Source organism: Petaurus breviceps, unplaced genomic scaffold (genome assembly GCF_028583685.1).
Source record: "Petaurus breviceps papuanus isolate PSGF00001 unplaced genomic scaffold, PetGlider_PUasm1.0 90638, whole genome shotgun sequence".
Taxonomy (NCBI): Eukaryota; Metazoa; Chordata; class Mammalia; order Diprotodontia; family Petauridae; genus Petaurus; species Petaurus breviceps.
Genome location: NW_027187295.1, coordinates 8158015 through 8177983, shown reverse-complemented (window position 1 = coordinate 8177983; position 19969 = coordinate 8158015). Strand labels below are relative to the sequence as shown.

The following is a 19969-nucleotide window of genomic DNA, read 5'->3' as shown; positions in this document are numbered from 1 at the left end:
TAATGAAGAGAAGAAGAATGCCTTAAAAAGCAGAATTGGTCAAATGGAAAAGGGGGTCCAAATGTTCACTGAAGAAAATAATTCCTTAAAAAATTAGAATGGAGCAAGTGGAAGCTAATGACTTTATGAGAAATCAAGAAATTATAAAACAAAAACAAAGGAATGAAAAATAGAAGACAAATTGGAAAAACCACTGACCTGGAAAATAGATCCAGGAGAGATAATTTAAAAATTATTGGATTACCTTAAAGCCATGATCAAAAAAAAGAGCTTAGACATCATCTTTCATGAAATTATCAAGGAGAACTGCACTGACATTCTAGAATCAGAGAGTAAAATATGAATAGGAAGAATTCACTCATCACCTCCTGAAAGAGATCCCAAAAGGAAAAATTCCTAGAAATATGGTTGCCAAATTCAAGAGTTCCCAGTTTAAGGAGAAAATATTACAATTAGCCAGAAAGAAATAATTCAAGTATTGTAGAAACACAATCAGGATAACACAAGATTTAGCATGCTTTTACATTAAGGGATTAGAGGGTTTGGGTGGTGATATTCTGGAGGTCAAAGGAGCTAGGATTAAAACCAAAAATCACCTACCCAAAAAAACTGAGTGTAATCCTTCAGGGGAAAAATGGTCATTCGATGAAATAGAGAACTTTGAGGCATTATTGATGAAAAAATCTGAATAGAGATGTATAGAAAATTTGATTTTGATATATAAGATTCAAGAGAAGAATGAAAAGGGAATATAGAAATGTGTTTTATATGACTTTACATGTATAATTGATATCATATTGCTTACCTTCTCAATCAATGGAAAAGCAGCTGGAGGGAGAGAATGTGAAACTGAAAATCAATAAAATGAATATTACAAAAACAAAAATCAGAATCAAGTATTTTCATAGGTTTCCCCTCATGATTAGAAATCTGTCCCTCCTCAACTTCATCTCCTAGCTTCCTTGACTTCCCTCAAATCTCCATTCATCACCTTCTGAGAGAAGTCTTTCTCTGACCTCTTTAATCTTAGTACCTTCTTTCTAAGATTATCACCAATTATCTGTACATATCTTGTTGGTACATTTTTTTTGCATGTGTCACCCACCAATAGAATGTGAGCTCTTTGAAAGCAGGAGTTGGATTTTTTTTGCCTTTTTATTTTTTTTTTAATCCCAGAACTTAGAACAATATCTGGTACTTAGTAAGGGCTAATGATAGTTGATAAATTGTTTGAATTTTAATTCTGGAATAGTTAGCTCTCAGAGAACCCAATCTGTAAGTGAAAATGGACGAATACCCCAAAGCAGCACTACATAAATATACAGTGACTTGGGACAGCCATTAACAACTATGGAAATTTATTAAATCCTCTTGAATGAGGTGGCATTTAAGATGTTCTTGGAGAGAGCCAGGAGTTCCTAGAGGCAAAGATCTTGATTGTGGAGAGAGAGTTTATGCAAAGGTGTAAAGACAAGAGACAGAATTCTGTGTTTAGATGCTGACTTTTGCTATTTCTATCTAAATCAACAATTTACTCCATTTCTGATTTTTTTCTGTGTCTAAGATAAAAAGAATACAGATACAAGGCTGTCCACTTTCCCAGCAACACTCACAAATATTTTCCTTATGTAACAAACTAATCCCTTGACTCAGTATCTCGCCCAGCAGATGTTACTCATCATGAGACAGCACAGCTGCAATTCAGATTTTATTGCTGTTACCTTTTCTCAGGGAATGAAGTTGCCCATTTAAGTCAACAGAGCAAGAGTATTTCATCTGTAACTGATTTCACAAGAAAGGAGGAAAACCACCAATGCAATTAAATTTTTTTAAATGAATATAAGTATGTGTCTCCATCTATTGCAAGGAAACTGAAGTCAGTAAAGAGTCTGAAGCTAGAGGCATACAAAGGTGAAAAATCAGTAGCATTCACTGCATCCATGCAAATAATGTGAAATAATAAGCTAATGAATCTAATCATATAGAACCTGTCCTGAAGTAAGAGCAATGAATAACTTGTGGATAACCCAACTAGTGCCTTGGAATCCATAAAATATTAAAATACCTGGAGGAATGATTATAATGAATCTAATATATTCTCCTCTAGTGGATTTTTGGGAGGACAAGGGCTTATAGTCTGAGAAGACATGGATAAATTGCAATCTGCACAAATTCATTGGCTATATTAAATATAATCGATGTGAACTGCCAAGCCACACAACTTAATTGTTTTGTTTTGTACATCATAAAAGAGATATAGGTCTATGAGTGGGGTTTAGGATCTGAGTTATTTTGCAAAATATTTTAACTATTCTTCCTTTTAACTGTATCTACTAATATGGAAAGCAAGATAACGTAGCAGGAATGTTGCTGGTTTAGGAATCAGAAGACATGGGTTCAAATTCTGTTTTGGATGCTTGTTATCTATGTAACCTGAATGATTCACCAATGTTCAGAGTCTCAATTTTCTTATCTGTAAAATGAGGTGGTTGAATTTGATTACCTCTAAAAATCAGAAATATCTATAAGATTTTGTTTACATGTTATTAATCACTTTGGCAGACTTGTTTTCTGAACAGAACTTTTCACCAGATAATGAAAGTTTATGTCTAAGTTGCTCTATTATGTTGTATTTTCTCATAGAGGAGCTCCTGAAATTCTGGAAACAAAACTGCTTAGAGGATTTAGAAACAGGTAAAACCTTTGATCAGTATGTTTGCACAGTATTAAGGTCAGGACATCTGCTATCTTGGGTTGAGTCTATAACTTTGAAATTAATAAAATGCCATCATGATCAGCCCATTCATTTCAGTTTTCTTCATGTCTACATTTGCCTGATTTTGATCAGATATGTTTTAGAAAGAAATATCAATTGGTCAGTACATCAATCAAGCTATTGTGTGGGCTTGCCTACCCAACATAAGCTTGGCTCTATGACAATAACTTACATAATTAAATATTGTATCCATTTGTTCAATTAAAAACCACAGTCTACAATATGTAATTCCATATATCATATGTTATTGTGAATGGAAAATATACAGATTCTATAAAGATAAGTGAAAAATTCAAGCAACAACTTGAAAAATTTATTTATAGAACACTAAATCTACTAATGAAAGAAAGTAATATATTATCTCTTGGTTTTCATTGTTTATAGGATCAATCAGAAAGAAAGTTTAGCAGTACCAGATCTTAAAACTATATTATAAGGCTATAATATATTATATGATGTATACATTATAAGGCTATAATAAATCAAAACTATCTGGTACTTCTTGAGAAACAGAAAGGTGGATCAGTGGAACAGAGTATACATACAATTTACAGTGGCAAATAAATATAGCAATCTTGTATTTGACAAGTGTAAAGATTTTAAGTTTTTGGCATAAGAAATCATTATTTAGTAAAAAATTGTTGGAGAAACTGGAAAGCAATCTGGTAGAAGTTGGGTATAGACCAATATCTTTTACCATTTACTAAGATAAGATACAAATGGATACATGAACTAGATATCACAGAAATATTACAAGAAAATTTGAAGAACATGGGAACCTGTCAGACTTATGGATAGGTAAATAAATTATAAATGAGCAAATAGAGAGTGTAGTGAGTTGTAAAATGGATAATTTCAAATATATTAAATTCCCATATCTTCTCCCATACCACCTTCCACTTTTTCAGTAGGGCATTGTGGATCTCTATTCCCCAGTGCCTATATATCTTATTTACCAATTACATGTAAAATAGTATTAATAATAGTATATATCTATGTGTGTGTGCATATATATGTGTATATATATATATATTTATACATTTCATTTTAAAACTTTGAATTCCAGATTCATTCCCTTGCTCCCTTGTCACCCACCCTTGCTGGGAAGATAAGCAATTCAGTATAGGTTGTACATGGGTAGCTAATGTAAAATATTAACATAGTAGATATATTATAAAAGATGGACTATATTTCCCTCCCTCCTATCCCACCTCCCACTTTTTTATTCTATACTTTTATCCCATCCCTTTTCAAAAGTGGGTGCTTCCAACTTTCCTCCCCCCCAGCCTGACCTCCCTTCCAACATTCCCCCTCTCATCCCCTTCCCCCCTACTCTCCTGTAGGATGATACACTATTCAGTGTGTATTTCATTCCCTCCCCAAGCCAAATTCAATGAGAATAAGGTTGACCCATTCCCTTTTGCCTTCCTATTCTTCCCCTCCATTGTAACCATTTCCCCTTGCCTCTTCCATATGAGATAGTTTACCCCATTCTGTCTCTCCCCATCTCCTCTCATTATATTCCTCTCTCACCTCTTAATTTCACCTTTTAAGTATCATCCCTTCCTATTAAATTGGTCTTGTGCCCTCTATCTATGTATACCTGTAAACATATATACACACATTCACATATGTATTCATACTCCCGTACACCCTCTGATATATATATATATATATATATATATATATATATATATATATATATATTTCTATTCCCTTTAACTATTTTCATACTTAGAAAAGTTTCAACAGTTACAATTATGATTTTTCCATGTAGCAATGTTAATAGTTCAACTTTGATACGTTTCTTAGGATTTCTTTTCCCTGTTTATCTTCTCATTCTTCTCTTGCTTCTTGTATCTGAATGTCAAATTTTCTATTCAACTCTGGTTTTTTCATCAAGATGCTTGAAAGTCTTTTGTTCCACTGAATGACCATATTTTCCCCTGAAACATGATACTCAGTTTTGCTGGGTAGGTGATTCTTGGTTTTAATCCTAGCTTCTTTGCCCTCCAGAATATCTTATTCCAAGCCCATTGATTCCTCAGTGTAGAAGCTGCAATGATCCTGGGTTATCCTGATTATGTTTCCACAATATTCAAATTGTTTCTTCCTGGCTGCTTGTAATATTCTCTCCTTGATCTGGGAATTTTGGAACCTGCCTATATTATTCCCAGGAGTTTTCTTTTTGGGATCTTTTTCAGGAGGTGATTGGGGGATTCTTTCAACCTCTATTTTGCCCTTTGGTTCTAGAACATCAGGGCAGTTTTCCTTGAGAATTTATTGGAGGATGATTTCTAGGATCATGGCTTTCAGGTAGTCCAATAAATTTTAAATTATCTCTCCTGGATCTATTTTCCAGGTCAATGGTTTTTTCCCATGAGTTATTTCACATTGCCTTTTATTCTTCCATTTGTTTGGATCTGTTTAAAAGCATCTTGATTTCTCCTAATTCTGAAGGAGTGATTCTCCTCAGTGAGCTTTTGAGATTCGTTTTCCATCTGACAAATTCGGCTTTTTAAGGCATTCTTTTCCTCATTGCCTTTTTGAGCCTCTTTTGACATTTGAGTTAGTCCATTTTTTAAGGTATAATTTTCCTCAGTCAGGCTGCTGACTCTCATTTCATAATTTTCTTGCATTGTTCTCATTTCTCTTCCCAATTTTTCCTCCATGTCTCTTATCTGCTTCTTAAGGTCCTCTATGGCCTATAATCAGCTTGTATTTTTCTTGGAAGCTTTTGATGCAGGAGTTCTTACTTCACTGTCTTCCTCCTGTTCCATGCTTTGATCCTTTTTGTCCCCAAAATAGGAGTCTAATGTTGGATTGCTTTGCTTGGTTTGCTTCCTTTGTGTGCTCATTTTGCCACTCAGTCACTTGACCCCTGGGCTTTTTGCCACAGTCGGACTCTGCCACCAGACAGGGGAGCTTTGTTCTAAACACTGGGGTTTTCTCAACTGCCAGAAGTATGAGTTGGGTGCCCTCTCTGAAGTCTCCACATGCTCTGGCAAGCTAGTCACACACCCCAGGTCCTCTACCCTAGACCACAATCCAGATCCAAGCAGGTTAAAGCAAGAGTGATTACCCCTCAGACTGGTCGCTTGGTCCCCCTACGCTCTGTTGGTCAGGAGCTGAAGCTGACATGTGGCAGCTGCTGTGTGGCAGGCCTCAGCAGCTTCTCGCCCCTGTGGCAAAAGCCAATGCACTTCCAACTACTGGGTCCCAAAGTCCACACTGCAATGACCTCTCCCTTTGTCCTTAGAATCTATGTGTTGATAATTCTGGAAACAGCCACAGCTGCTGGTGATCTGGAGTCCCTCCAGCCAGTGGCTGGTCAGGCCTGCCCTGGGGCTAAAACCTCAGTGTGGGGCTGGGCTCGGCTCCCAGAGTGCTGTGCTGCTGGCCTTCTGGGTTGTCCTCTGTGGGAGGTTAGCTTCTTTGTGTCATTTTATGGGTTCTCCAGCTCCAAAGTTTGTTTAGAGTTCTCTTTTATATGGATTGGAGATGGTGGGAGCCAGATCTACACAGAGGTCCTGTTTCTACTCTGCCATCTTGTCTCCACACCCTTTCCCCCTCCCATTCTTGGTTTTAATCCTGGCTCTTTTGACCTCTGGAATAGCATATTCCAAGCCCTTTGGTCCCTTAATGTAGAAGCTTCTAGATCTTGTGTTATCCTGATTGTGTTTCCACAATACTCAAGTTGTTTCTTCCTAACACCTTGTAATATTTTCTTCTTTACCTGGGATCTCTGGAATTTGTCTGTAATATTCCTAAGAGTTTTCTTTTTGGGATCTTTTTCAAAGGATGATTGGTGAATTCTTTCAATTTCTATTTTGCCCTCTGATTCTAGAATATCAGGGCAATTTTCCTTGAGAATTTCTTGGAGGATGATTTCTAGGTTTTTTCTTTGATCATGGCTTTCAGGTAGTCCAATAATTTTTAAATGATCTCTCCTGGATTTCTTATCCAGGTGAGTGTTTTTTTCCAATGAGATATTTCACATTGCCTTTTTATTTTGATCTGTTTTATAGTATCTTGATTTCTCATAAACTCATTAGCTTCCATTTACTACAATCTAATTTTGAAGCAATTATTCTCTTCAGTGAGCTTTTGAAATTCCTTTTCCATCTGGCCAATTCAGAAGGCATTTTTCTCTTCATTGGCTCTTTGGGCCGCTTTTGCCATTTGAGTTAGTTTATTTTTTACGGTGTTATTTTCTTCAGTCAGGCTGTTGACTTGCTATTCATTATTTTCTTGCATCATTCTCATTTCTCTTCCCAATTTTTCCTGTACTTCTCTTACTTGATTTTCAAAATCTTTCTTGAGCTCTTCCATGGCCTGCAATCAATTCATATTTTTCTTGGAAGCTTTTGCAGGAGTTTTGATTTCATTGTCTTCTGGCTCCATGTTTTGATCCTTTCTGTCTCCCCCCCCCCCAAAAAAAAATTCTATAATATGATTGTGATTTTTCTGCTTGCTCATCATTCAAGCAAGTTCCTGTTTTTACTCCGCCATCTTGGCTCTGCCATTTTTTTTTTCATTAATTCCTTTGATATTCTGGACCTTTTGTTCTTCCAGATGACTTTTATTATTATTTTTTCTAGGTCTATAAAATAATGCCTTGGTAGCTTGCAAAGTATTAGTTTTCATTGACCTTATCAGACCCAGAACCATCCAAATGGACAATCTGTGCTTTGATGTTTCCTTTTCTGATTATTTCTTTAAAAAAGCATGATACCCCAGCCTAGACCCTCCAAAAAAAATCCTGCCTTAGTTCCTGACCTTAAATTTCACTTCTTCAGACACAGAGTTGACAGCAATGATGATACTGTGTCATAGCAACAGTCCTTTCACTCCTTGTTCTTTTACATTCTCTACACCTTCTATCCTATTGGATCTTTCTAATGTCCATATTTGTCATTATTATCTCCAAATCAATTATAATTCAAATCAATTATATTCATACAGTTCCCTTTTCTCCTGTGCTCTTAAGATAAAGATGAACCATTTGCCATTTTGCAAAGTATACATCATTTGTCTTTCTTATGATGTTTTCTGAATGTTGGACTGTACTGAAAGAATATAGCAACTTATCTTCTGTGGTTATACATTCAAGAAATGTCCAATATGTTTTTAAAGGCAGCACTTGTTCTAAATACTGCTGAGATTTCTTTTTTCAGAGTCATTCTTTATTTTTTCCTAAAGAGTAAAAAAACTGAAATCTGACTACACAATTCTATCAAGCTGAAGGAAATAAACAGTGAAGAAAAAGGGCCAGTTCTTAAGAAAATGGAGCCTGGAAGGTCATTGGAAGTCATATGCTCTAATTCATTTTAGAGATAATTATGCAGAGGCCCTATTAAAATAAATAGATAGGATAAAAAACTAGGTTTCTTGATACCCCATCCAGGACTCTTTCTACTGTTCTACAATGTCTCTTTACATGCAGCAGCCAATGTGAATCATCTCTGTGGAGCCCCTTCAAGGACAAATATTCTTATATGCAGGCACAAATGTATAGAAAGAAAAATTATTAAGGATAAATGAATCGAAGGGACTGAATTAGGCTAAAAGGTCTTAAGTTTTGGAAACAGGATGGATGTCTGTTTTTTGTAAGGTTTTGGTGCTTATTGGATCTGACTTGTTTAAAAATATAGGGATGACCCAAGGCAAAATTGTGAAATCAGCAAAGTTTGTCTTCCTCGGTTTCTCTCTCACCACTTCTTCTGGTGACCCCTAAGCCCTCTTGGGTTTTCCTGCTCTCACAGATATCCAAAGTCTTCACTGCACCCCTTGGTGGCTTTGAAGGCTTCCCCACTCCATCACAGAGATCCTGAAGTTAACTGGATAGCCACAGGTCAGCTAGAGCAGAGACATCACACCCATTTGAGAGCAACAGAGAACAGCATTATAGAATCTGAAGAAGACACTGAGATTCTGTAATGTTAGTTAAGAACAAACCCTCAAACCCGAAAGATTTTATTAGGTCATTTAGCAAAGGAAGGGCAGATTGAGAAGTAAATCATCACATAAGTATAAACTTTCAATCTAATTTAGGGAACCCAAAACACAAGCTTTAGGTGGACCTAAAACAAGTTCTAAGCAGACCCAAGATAAACTCTGGGTATGACCCAAGAATTTTTAAAGCCATCTAGCTTCCCTGGGGCTGGGCAACCTGACATCTATTGCAAACTGTAACTTGGACAATTTTCTTGCCACAAGCAATATTAGATACAAACAATTCAAAATATTTGAACTAAATTCAAAATATTAAGTTCAAACAATATTAATGAATAAGAAAAAATACAATATTTTCCCACAGTAGCACCACGCAAGTTGCCTCTTCATACGAGCTCTTTGACTACAAATATTATGTACAGGCTTATTTGCCCCACATTTGACCTGTATGCTGCATATTCTTCTCACTGAGATTGTGTGTATTTGTGGGAGAGTAGACTCAAAATTTCTAGGGACAATTCTTTGTTGTTTCTTTTATTACTGTACCTGACACTTCATCTGTCCTCTGACTCACAGGTAAAAAGTAATCACATTGGTTGGGGATTATAAACTAAGTTTTAGAGATGATTTAGCATCATCAGTACCTAAAACCTGGGAAGCTTGCTAGGTGTTGCAATACTGTTAAGGGTGTAATAGAAGGGTATTAAAATAGAACTATTAAAAATAGAAAGGGGAAAAAAGGCATTGTGAAGTAGTTGAAATGAAAGCTGGCCTCAAAATCAATGATTAGGCATAAGTAAGGTATTGCTCCCTTAAAATGTGAGCAATTTGGCTACTGAAAGGGGCATTTACAAATTTACATGTAAAATTTAAATTAACTTGGAAAGAATGGGACTTGCATAAGAGAATTTTTGGTGCAGAAAAAATAGCTTTTTGTCACAGTTATTTTCAGTTGTGTCTTACTTTGTGAGCCTATTTGGGGTTTTCTTGGCAGAGATAGTAGAGTGGTCTGCCATTTCCTTCTCCAGCTCATTTTACAGATAATGAAACTGAGGCAAACAGGGTTAAATGACTTGCCCAGGGTCACATAACTAGTAAGTATCTGAGGCCAGATTTGAACCCAGGAAGATTAGTTTTTCGCACCCCAGACCTGGCCCTCTATCCACTGAACCACCTAACTGCCCATTCCAAATAATGTAACCTATGATAATTCCTGAAAAGTTAGATTGTAATCTCCTAAGAGTTTAAGGATCATTTCATTCTTCATGTTTGTATCTCCATTGTCTGGCGCAATGCCTGGCATATAATAGCTGTTTAGTAAATTTTTGTTGATTCCTCCGAAGTGACATCCTTAACTGCAATTCTACTTGGAAAAAACCAAGAGCAATTGAGAAGAAAATGAAGCATTTTAAGCAACAGGAAAATGGATCCTAGTATTTTTCTCAAAATATTCTGCTAGGAACCTCTCCCCACACACAAGATTTGACTTGAAAATTAAACATTGTGTGGTCAATAATAGAATACTATGCACTTTTAGCATTTTTGAAGATTAAGAACACACTTATCCACTCTCTCCTTCCTCTTTTCTATCTCCTCCTTGCTTCTATGTGGTATTTTCCTTTCACATAGACTTCATCCTTACCTGTGTGGCTTTCTCCACATTTTACCTTCTCTTCTTTTTTTTCCCACTCATTTGATTATACATTAAATTGAAGTATATACATATATATGTGTGTTTGTATATGTATACACACAAGCATACACATGCTCACATATGGACATATATGCACACATGTGTGTATATTTATACATATACTTATGCATACACATACACATATGCATATACACATACATCCACATATACATCCACATACATATATATTCCCAGAGACACCTGATAGAAAACCTGACATATCCTGGCTATATGACCCTGGAAAATCACTTCATTTTTCAGTGTACTAGACAACTCTATGGTTAGGAATGCCAGAGAAGGTGATGACCTGCATTATAGAGGGAATTTCCTTACCTGTAAGAATCCTAAAGCAATGAAATCACAAGCCTGTTTTCTATCATATCACATTGTTATAATTTCTTTGTTGTATTTATTGAGTTGGGTTTTTGCTTTCCCAGTTCCTAATTTTTAAAAATGGTGAGTTGAACTTTATAATTTTTTCTAGAAAAAATAATAAAATTTCAACAACCCAAACATTATGTTTTTTTTTGTTGTTGCTTGTTGTTGTATCTTTTGTTTTGTTTTGCTTTTTTTTAATGGACATGGTTCTCAATGGATCTTTTCTTTGAATTAATGTTCCATATGTGTAGCACCAATGCAATATTCACAGAGCCAAAAGCGACTGTAAGTATGCCAGCATAGTGCTCAATTGAAAAATATAGCAGACTCTCCTTAAAGAAGACATAAGAAAAACATCAGAAAACTAAATCCCAAAATCAGAAAGCCAAATCCATCATAGTAGCAAAGAACTTAATAAGCTATAACACCACAGAGAGACACTACTGTTCAGCTTTCCCACAAACCAACACTCACAAGCCTAGCTGTCTGCCTGGATGTGTCCTCTCTAACTTCTCTGACTCCCAGTTTCCTGTGGGCTCTGCACTACTCTTTAGCAAACACCTCCCACCACAGGTTCCATGTGATTACATTCGGCCCTATTAGGGGACAGGGAATATCTTCAAAGCAGGCAAGGTCTTCAAATTCCCTTAGGCTTAGGGAAAGTCTTCAAATTCCCATTCCCATTACATTTGGTAATGTTTTGATTACAGGTATTGGCATACAGACAACTCAGGTACTTTCTATTTCATTCGAGTAAGAGATTAAAATAATCTGGAGAAATTAAAATTCATTTTTACGTACCCATGGGTACTAATGGCCTAAGTCAATACATAACATTTTATCACAAATAGGGAAATAGAGCCATATGACTCTTCTATACACTGTAGACTAGAGTAGCAATATTCTGATGTAAAGATTAAATAATATCAACAACCTAAATTTGCATATGAGTGAACCACCCACATGTGACTTGAAAACTGTGGTCTGAACATTACTGAATTAACTCTCTCTTTAGCTTTAAACTTCATATTCATAACCCATAAATGTATACAAAAAGTTCTAGCAAAAGGACTTAGTTTAATAAAAGACTGTTGGGTCCTATGAATTTCAAAATTCTATTAATGGCATTCCAACTAGGCTTTTTCCAGAGCTCACATTGGATGTAGGAGGAAAAGAGTATGATTTATATGCAGTTCTGGAAAGCTCAACTATTTCATCTCCCCTGCCCCCCACTTACTTCATTCTAAGGCAGAGGAGATATAAAAAAGGAGGTGAGTCACAATTCTACTCTAATTAAATATGAACTGTCATATAATAACACATGGCAGCTGAGGCCTAATCCCAATTCTCACTGAGACTTGTCATCATGCCTGTTCCTTGAATTAACTAGATAATAGCATCTACAGAGTATTATCACGTATCCAAGGACACTAAAGAAAAACACCGTGGAAAGTGATTGTCTTTTAGTTTTCACTGATTTTGTCTCTTGGTTTTTCTTTTTTTCTTTTTGGAGGGGGGAGGGCAAGGGAATTGGGGTTAAGTGACTTTGCCCAGGGTCACCTGGTTAGTGAGTGTTAAATGTCTGAGGCAGGATTTGAACTCAGGTCCTCCTGACTCCAGGGCTGGTGCTCTATTCACTGTGCTGCCTAGCTGCCCCATGTTTCTTGTAGTTTTACATATTTTATGAATCAATAGTCTGGATTTACATCCACTTAAAACAAATAATTCTTTGAAGTAGATAATGGGGACCATGTGATATTCAAATTTTACTTAGTTGCTTTCCTTGAATCACATAGTATTTTAGAAGGATTAACTACATGCATCAGGAAACAAAGGAATATTAATTTAGTAGGAAAACTTTCACTCATATTTTATAAGTGATAGGTACAGGACCTGTGCTTTTAATAGGATGGGGAACACTTATTGAGGAAGTCCCTCTTACCCTTACAAGTCAGCTTATGGTCTTAGAGAGTTGGCTAGAGCACTGGGAGGCTCAGTGACTTCCCTTAAGTCACCACTAGCTAGGGTGTTTCTGGACTGAAGTTTCCAACCCAGGTATTCCTTACTTAGAGGTCTGTTCTTTATACAGTTTGCCAAGATGTTTCCTATTTTATGGAACACTGCATTAAAGCTTGAATTCCTTATTCTTTATCTAGCAGAAAATATTTTCCTTAGGAAATATGGTGAAGATTTAGATAGTTGGACACAAGCAAGCTTTACCTCTGTGGTACTGAAGCTGCTTTTTAAAAACATAAGAGATACAGGTTAAACTAAGGCCCAAATTGTGTTTTTTTTTTTAAATTAAACTGGGAATGTTGACACTTCCAAAGCTCTGCCTGTTTTTCACTAAGAAACAAATAAAAACAATTAGCAACAATAATATTAGAACCAAGAAAGACTTGAAACATGGAATTTAAGTTCTTTTGATACATGCTAAATTATCGTGTAACCTATGAATAATACTTCAAGGAGAATTTGAAGAGATTTTAGTGAAATAATTGCTGGTTCTTGGAAAGTTCATCCATTGCATGAAGGATCAGTCTTGTGAAGTTCACAATCTAGACCCAACAAAATTTTTCTCCCAACTTGGGAATCTCTGATTGTTTATCTTTTCTCAGGCTCCTTCCACAAACACAAAATTGCAGTAACTAAGCATATTCCCAAAGGAGCCTCCTGGTGTGACCACCCACAAGTGAAGTCAAGGGGTATGCTTTACATTTTCCTATAACCCTATCCACATCAGGGAGTTAGTTTTTGTGGGCTCTCTTAAAACTCTGAAATTAAACCCATCTGTGATTGAGAATCTACTAAGTGGGCAATGTCGATCTTTCTTTCTTTCTGTAAAAACTTAAGTGTTAGTGAAATCCTCCAGGGAGTGATACTACTCAAGACATATGTAGCCATAGCCTCAGAAAAAAAGAGACCCAGAGTTTTCAGACTCAAAGGGACCATAGAAACTAACTGCTCCAAACCTGTATTTTGAAGGATGAAAAAATCAAAGTTCATAGGGGTTAAGTCCAATTCAATTTAATTCAACAAACATGTATGGCATGCTTATGAGAGGCAGCCTGATGCAGTAGGAAGAATTCTGGATGTGGAGTTAGAAGCCCTGGGCCTTCAGACATTCTGGCTGTCTCCAAAGTATTTTAATCCTTGTTATGTGGAAGAGGGATTAGACTTGTCCTACTCACCAACAGAAAGCAGAACCAGTAGTAATAGGTGGAAGTTGCAAAGAAGAAAATTTAGACTTTATGTCAAGAAAAACTTATTAACAATTAGAGCTATCCAAAAGAACAATGGGCCGCACCAAGAGGTGGTGAATTTTCCTTTCTTGGAGATCTTCAGGCAAAGACTGGACAAACAGTTGAGGTATGTTGGGTATGTTATAATGGGGATTCTTTTGGTGTACACGTCAGGCTACATAGTTGCTACTGATGTCCCTTCTAACTTTTATCTTCTGTGCTATAGCAGTTCAAAACCCAGTTCCTCCATTTAACAACAACGTGACCTTGGTCAAGTCCCTTCTTTCTGGGTTTCAGTTTTCTCATGAGGAAAAAGGAGGAATTTCATTAGATAATGTCTAAATGCCTTCTATAATCTTATGATTCTAAGTATAACACACTGTGCTAGGTACTAAGGAATCAAAGTGAAAAGTTAAATAGTAGTTGTCCTCAAAGAGATTGGTTTTCAGGGCTCCAGATGATGTGGGGATGATAAAACATGCACACAAGTATAGTGCCAACACAATATTCACAGAACTGATGGTGGCTATGAATGTGCCCTTACAGTTCTGAATCATAAAATATAATAGACTCTCTATGTAGAAGACAGAAAGCAAAATATTTATTCAGACACCAGAAAACCAAATCCATCATAGCAACAAAGAAGTTAATAAACCGTAACACAGCAGGGAGCCACACCATCCTTTAGCCTTCCTACAAAGAAACACTCAGAAGCCCAGCTGTGTCCTTGGCTGTGCCCTCTTCTCCCTCCAGCTCTAACTGCTCTGACTCCCAGCTTTCTGTGGGCTCTACTCCACTCTTCAGCAAACTCCTCCCACCACAGGCTCCATGTGATTAATTCGAACTATTAGGGGACAGGGAAGATCTCCAAATTATCATTACCATTACCATTACAACAAGTCACTAGGCAAAGTGTATATAAACTAATTTCAAGAGGGAGAGTATGTTAATAATTGGGGGGATCATGAAAAGTCTCATGGAAGAGGTAAAACCTAACCAGATCTCTGAAGTAAACTAAGGAGTTGAAAAAATTTAGAGGGAAGAGTAAATGCATTCTAGACATGAAAGAGCACTCATGTAAGAGCATGAAAGCAGGAGAAGTAATATGATGTAAGGAATAGCTAGGAGGTCAATTTAACTGAATGGAGAGTTCATGGAAGTGCATAATATGAAATAAGATGAGAAATGTAGGTAGGAGCAGCATTGTAGAGGCATTAACATGGCAGCTGGACAATTGTAACCTTATCCTTGAGTCAATAGAAAACTAAGAATTTTGAATGTGTGTGTGTGTGCGCACGCGCATAAGTATATGTGTTTGGGAAATAAGGTCACAAGGTCACATCTGGGTTTTAGAAAAATCAATTTATCTCTTAAACAGTGGATATATTGAAGAGAATAAAGACTGGAAGTAAGACAACCAATTAGTTGGCTATTGAAAAAATGAAGGACTGAAATTGAGTCCTAACTATCTGAGTGAGAAGGGGCTTAATGTGAGTGATTTTGTGTACCTAGTCAGTAAGATTTGGCAACTGATTTGATGTTGGAGTTGAGGTATGAAGGAGTCAAAGATTACTCCAAAGGAGCAAACATAGATGGTTGGGGGAATTTTAGTCCCTCAACATAAGAAAATTTAGAGAAAGGATTAGTTTTGGAGAAAATGTAATGAATTCTGTTTTAGGGATTTTGAGTTCAGTTAACATTTACTATATATCTACCTATATGCAAGTTGACTATTACTGTAATCTCTCATGATGGGGCATCGAGATGTCATGAAAAATGCCCTTACATGGCTCTCAGGTTTAATCTTCTGGATATATACTCATTTGATACCCTCTTAGATATCTTCCTGTGTCCCAATGCTAGAGTCACACAATGGCCAATTATGTAAATAGGCATGCTACAGAAGTTCCTTACCATCTTCCCAAAGGCAATAATCAGGCCACATATAATAACACTATAGTGATTAGGGCAAAACTTAGACAACCAGAGATAAGTAATTGTTTATTCAATAAACATCTATTACACAATATGATAGGTACAAAATGATATCTCAAGGTTGTTTTAATTGGCATTTCTCTAATCAATAATGACTTAGAGAATTTTCTCATATGACTATAAATTCTTTTGATTTTTTTTTCATGAGAAAACTACCTGGTTCATAACCTTTGACCATTTATCAATAGGGGAGTGACTGACATTTATAGATTTGCCAAAGTTATTTATATATTTGAGATATGAAACCTTTATCTGAGAAACTGTCTATACAAAATTTCCCCCAATTTTCTGATTTCCTTCTCATCTTGGCTACATTTATTTTATTTGTACAAACCCTTTTAAATTTAATGTAATTGAACTTATCCTTTTTATACCTTACACTGCTCTCTATTGTTTATTCATAAATTGTTTGCTCTATCTATAAGTCTGATAGGAAATATAGTCCATGTTCTTCACATTTTTCTTGTAATCTCTCTCTTTATAAGTAGGTCATATATTCATTTTGACCTTATCTTGGTACATGGTGTAAGATATTGGTCTATGCCCAATTTCTGCCAGATTGCTTTCCAGTTTTTCCAACAGTTTTTACCAAGTAATAGCTTCTATCAAATTGTCTCAAATTGTTGAAGGGGAAAGTGACAAATGTTGAAAAGGATATGGAAAAATTGGGACATTAATTCACTCTTGGTAGAACTGCGAACTGATCTAACCATTCTGGAGAGCCATCTGGAATTATGCCCAAACAGTTATTAAAATGCTATATCCTTTGACCCAGGGATACTATTACTAGATCTATTTCTAAAAATGAGTAGGGGGAAAGGAAAAGAACTTAAATATTCTAAAGTATTTATAGCAACTCCCTTTGTTGTAATACAGAACTAGAAATTATGGGGATGCCCATCAATTGGGGAATGGCTAAATAAGCTGTGGTATATAATTGTGATCACATGCTATTGTGCTACAAGAAATGATGAGCTTGTTGATTTTAGAAAAACATAGATAAACTTGCACAAAATAATGAAGTGAAGAAATAAGAGAACATTGTATACAATAACAATAGCATTGTTTTAGGCACAACTTTTAAGTGATTAAGTCACTTTGACTATTATAAATAGCCAAATTGACTACAAAGGACCTATGAAGAAGCTATTTGCATCCAGATAAATAACTGATAAATAGAAGTATGTATAGAATGATTTTATGTATGTGTTTGTCTGTATATACATATACATATATAATATACATATTTGTGTCTAATACTAGGGTAAGCAGGGGAGAGAGAAAAAGGGGAAAAAAGAAAGTTACATGATAACTTAAATATTTAAAAAGAACAGCAAGCTGTACATAATAGATTTGCAGTTTCATGTGCAATCATCTTTTTTTATTCTACTATATTATGAAAATGCTTATTTTATTCCATAAATTAAAAATTGAACAGAATTTTAAAAAATAAATTTCTATTAAGCATCTCCTATGTACCAGATAGGAGCCACCTAGGTGCCTCAGTGGATAGAGCACTGGGCTTAGAGTCATCAAGACCTGAGTTAAAATCTGGCCCCAGACACTACTAACTGTATGAACCTGGACAAATCTTTTAATCTCTGTTTGCCTTAATGTACTGGAGAAGGAAATGGCAAACCACTCTTGTATCTTTCCTAAGAAAACCCGATGGACCTCCATGAGGTCACAAAGAGTCAGAAAGGGTTGAACAACTGAACAACAAAATGTGCCAGACACTGTACTAAGCACTAAGGATACAAATAAGAAAAATAGTACCTACCCTCAAGGAATTTACAATCTAATGAGGGAAGACAGCACACAAAAGGAAACTGAAAGGGGAGGCCAGGGTGCCTAATGTTTTGTGTAGTTGAAACTATGTAATTGTTGATGGAAAATGGAGAGATATTTGGAAAAATCAGGTCCTAACCCCCTAAAAAGTAAGACTTTGGGATGAATTTAGTGCTCCATTTTCCAGCCCTTCTATCAGAAGTGTTGCGTATCAAAAACTGGGTCAATTGGCATGGTGATGAGATGTCAGATGATCAGTTTATCCTAGGGTAGGCATTATGTTCTTTGGAGTCAAAACTGAAGAGCTTCTGAAAGAAAATGGAATTACTGGCATTGAAGGCACTGGAAATCTCAATTAATTAACTGTTCTTTCTCTGTCCTGGGGATGAGTGCAGTCACTATCCTATGCTTCTTTAGCCGTTGGTAAGTAATGCCATGTTGAGGGCTCAAAATACAAAAATGAAAACCGACATGGTGTTTGCATGGATATAGACTTGCTGAAGGTTAGACCTCTAGGTGGTAACACCCCTAGTCCTAAACTCAGTGCTTTTCATACTGAGCACCTGATAAATGTGTTTGAAATGAATGAATGAATAAGTAGAATTCATGTTTCCTGTATCCCAATCTTGTGCTCTTTCCATTTCATCATGCTACTTCCTTTTCTGGACTATACACGACATGTTTATTCCTAGGATGCTTTCTTCTTCCTAGGTTTTTCAGGTCTTGTACATTGCCATCTAGATGGGCTCCAAGACCGCTGATACTTTAGAACGTAAAGTTCTGCCATGATTTAATGCCATAGACCTTGAAAGAGTAATATACTAGTCAAATGTTCTGCTTCATTCCTTTTGCCTTTACAATTCAATTTAATCCAATACATATTTATTATTTACTATGTTCCAGGTACTGTGCTAGGTGCCAGAGATATAGATAAGAAGAGGAAAGGAAGTTCTAGTTCTTACCCTCAAGGAGCTTACAATCTAAAATATATAAAAAGAAACTGAAAAGGGGGGCACAAAGGGCTACCTGGGGCAAGGGAATGATGTTTTCGATGTTTGGGGAGTCAAAACCAAGCAGAGCTACTGATGGAAAAGGAAGAGTACCTGGAAAGTCCCAAACTCTCTATACAGGAAATCTGTTGGAGAAGTTTAATTCTCCACCCTCCAGCCCTCCAGTCATGTGGGAGAGACAACTGAAGGAGTTAAGACTGTTGCTCAGTCTTGTCCAATTCTTCATGACCCCATTGAGGGTTTTCTGGGTAAAGATACTAGAGTGGTTTGTTACTTCCTTTTCCAGCTGAGGAAATTGAGGCAAATGCAGTAAAGCAACTTACACAACTAGTAAGGGCCTGAAGCCAAATTTGAATTCAGGCCTTCCTAACTCCTGGCCCAGGGCTCTATCCACTGTACTACTTAACTGCCCAAGGTGTTGGATATCAAAAGTTAAGTCAGTGTGCATGGTGCTGAGATTTCAGCTTAACCTAGGGGAGGCATGATGTTCCTGGAGTTGAAACCTAGCAGAGCCACTGAAGGAAAATGAATATCCAATGGGAGATAAGCCAAAGTATTTGACTCTAAAACTATACACACTCATAATGGCAGAATGCTGTTTTACAACTGGTGCTGCCCCTGGTGCTGACTGCCAGCTGGGTAGGCATTTCTTCCTTTAAAATGACCTACTAGGCACAGGGATACAAAAAGTCAGAATTTCATTGGTCTCGTGAAACATCTTTCCTTCTGAGTTCCTTGGCAAGCTCTCTGTGGTTTGAAAGGTTAAGGTGCAGCCCTGACCTATCATGGGAAAAATATACATGACTTGAAGCCTTTAGAAAAAGAAATTAAAGTTAAAAAGGGATCACAACATAGAATCCGTGCTTGCAAAGCTGGAAGCCTGGATTTAATTTCTGGCCCATAAGAGCAAGCCTAAGGAGATGCAGCATGATGGTGCAGATTGTATACTTAACTTAGGAATATGTGAATTGGGTTTGGTGCCCTGTCATTTGGCCTTGGGAAGTCATTTAATCTTCCTGAGCTTCAGTTTCCTTATCTGGAAAATGGAATTACTTCTACTTACCTTTGGGGATTGTTACGAAGAATTAACTTAAAATCTAAAACACTATCTAAATGTCAGCAATTATTATAG

General features: G+C 36.4%; 1 long non-coding RNA gene across 1 annotated transcript in view; it reads left to right on the top strand.

Moving 5' to 3' along the window:
• The first annotated feature begins 13600 nt into the window (after positions 1 to 13600).
• Positions 13601 to 19969, top strand: part of LOC138143324 (uncharacterized) — a 136295-nt gene continuing 129926 nt past the window's right edge. Inside the window, exon 1 of the long non-coding RNA XR_011163674.1 lies at positions 13601 to 14171. This is a non-coding gene — a long non-coding RNA (uncharacterized lncRNA). The remainder of the gene's footprint in view (positions 14172 to 19969) is intronic.